The sequence below is a fragment of the Octodon degus genome, unplaced genomic scaffold (assembly GCF_000260255.1).
Source record: "Octodon degus isolate 3935 unplaced genomic scaffold, OctDeg1.0 scaffold00060, whole genome shotgun sequence".
Taxonomy (NCBI): domain Eukaryota; kingdom Metazoa; phylum Chordata; class Mammalia; order Rodentia; family Octodontidae; genus Octodon; species Octodon degus.
Genome location: NW_004524636.1, coordinates 12052072 through 12054415, shown reverse-complemented (window position 1 = coordinate 12054415; position 2344 = coordinate 12052072). Strand labels below are relative to the sequence as shown.

General features: G+C 33.9%; 1 long non-coding RNA gene across 1 annotated transcript in view; it reads left to right on the top strand.

The window, feature by feature from the left end:
- Nucleotides 1-595, top strand: part of LOC111817517 — a 13708-nt gene extending 13113 nt beyond the window's left edge. The window contains exon 3 of the long non-coding RNA XR_002821691.1: nt 160-595. This is a non-coding gene — a long non-coding RNA (uncharacterized LOC111817517). The remainder of the gene's footprint in view (nt 1-159) is intronic.
- Nucleotides 596-2344: the final 1749 nt, after the last annotated feature.

Below are 2344 nucleotides of genomic sequence, written 5' to 3'. Positions count from 1 at the left end.
GAGGGTCTTCATGGTGAGGACCAGGATGTGAGTGCCTATGGACTTTGGTATGAACTCTAGTTTGAGCCAGAGTTGGCTGATTAGGCCTGGGAAGCAAAACCACTGGAACAAATGCTCATCCTCATGAAGTCATTTGAAGAGTATTTCATGTCATTTCAGATACCCTGCTGCTGTTTTGGGTTTATGCAATCCTACAATCTGTAACAAATCCTTTGTTGTGACATGTCTAGATGAACGCCACACATCCAGAAATTCTTCTTTGAGAAAAGAACAGTGTGACCAAAGGTTAGCATCTTCATGGGAATGGCTGGAAATTTCCTTCAAACTATTTTCCTTTGATTCATTCTGAAACACATATGCAAGAAGCTCATGTTCTTGTTTATATGCAATCTCTATAGTTAATCCTCATTAGATAAATACCATCTGTGGGTCTATTTTTGAGCTGTTTCTTAATGTCCTACCAATTTGAGTAGCTATTCAAATTTAGCTGACTAATATTAAGTATAAATAGATGTTCACTTGTTTTATCAGAAGTGGTATTCCAGCTGGGCATGGTGGTGCACACCTATAATTCCAGCCTTCTGGAGGCTGAGGCAGGAGGGTTCCTATGAGTCCAAGACCAGCCTGAGCAATATGAGTGAGTTCAAGGCTATTCTGCATTACATAGTAAGACCTCATCTCAAAAACAAACAAAGAAAACCTACCAAGAAATGGTATTCCAAGTGTTCAATACCCATGTGTGTCTAGTGTTCTTCCATATTGTTCATTGCAGATGTAGAATATTATATTATCACAGAAAGTTCTTAGCACCAAAAATTAGGTAAAGCTTAAAGAAGATTTTTGATTTTTTTGTTTAACTAGACACATCAAATGGCCTCCCATTGATAATATTAAAATATTAGATGAAATATTTTAAAGCTATTAAATATTCACTGAGCTGGTATTGAAAAAAGGAAACCATAGTGTCCAAGTGAAGTTACAATAAAAATCCTTCAAGCAAGGCACACACTACAATTGGAATTTCTAAGAGTCTTATGGATACTGAGCTTCTGATTGGCCATATGAGATACAGGAAATGGAGTATGAACCTTAGAGACCACCCAGTGAAAGTCTTTTGGGAGAGCTTGTGCTTTATGCTTTGATCCTTCAGCATGGCACCCTTGTAGATGACATAAACTAAAAAAACCCTCTCTCTGCAGAATACAATATCAGTGAAAAAAATACGTATCCTGTAGTAAAGAATGGAGGGGGAATGGAGTTTTCTAAGAAATGTGTACTCATAAAATAACTCTTACCAAAGCTTTGGTTCTTTTTCACATTGCCTTTGCCACCTGGAAAATTTCATGCACATTCCTTAGCTCAGGTGGGAGCCATTTGATAATTTGCTTGGACATCTGGCAGAGAATAATGACTTTTTCTTCACTGGGAGACAATTCAAGTTTGGACTCACATTCCAAAATTTCCACAGACAAAATTCTAAATAAAAACAAGAACGTTACAGTTCAAAATTCACAATACACAAGGAAAGGAGATATTACCATTGAAAACAAGCCGATAGCACAGAAATGATCAGGCATAGAAGGTAAAATAATATGTAGCTATTAATTTTAAAATTCAGTTGACATCAATAATTTCTAATAAAGTGTAAGCAATAATAACAGGCTCAATATCAAGGGAGAATGTGTATATATCTATATCATGCATATATCTGGTAATATGAATAACTAGTTGGAAAACAATACTATGTATTTCAACAAATAGTGTGAAATTCATATTACTTTGTTAAGTGAAATTCTGTTTCACTTGTAATATTGTTCTGCTTTAATTCTAATTTGTACTCTCTTTAAAAAAATGAAAAAAAATATTTTCAGTGTCAAACAGATTGCCTGCTCTGCCAAAGGTTCCCAATAAGTATGAATAAAACTTTGTACGAATGATTAATAAAAACAGGTTCATGTCTTATGGAAAAAAATATCCCCCAAATACTTATATTTGTAATTAAATATTTTCCCACACAGAAAATACTAGCTCCAGATTTTCACTGCATTCCAATAGGTATATTTTATTATTATTATTATTATTATTATTATTATTATTATTATTATTTAGCAGAACAGGGGATTGAACTCAGGCCCTTGCACTTGCCAGGGAAATGCTTATTCTACTAAGCCATCTCACTAGTCCTCAATAGATATGTTTTAGATTGAAAGGTTCCAGAATGAAAGAATCTATTACAGAGTATAGAAAAGAAAATAATTACAATTATTTAAATTACAGTAACCTTGATATAACATATAACAAAAATGACATAAGAAAGTGAGGTACAGGATCATCTTATCAGCAT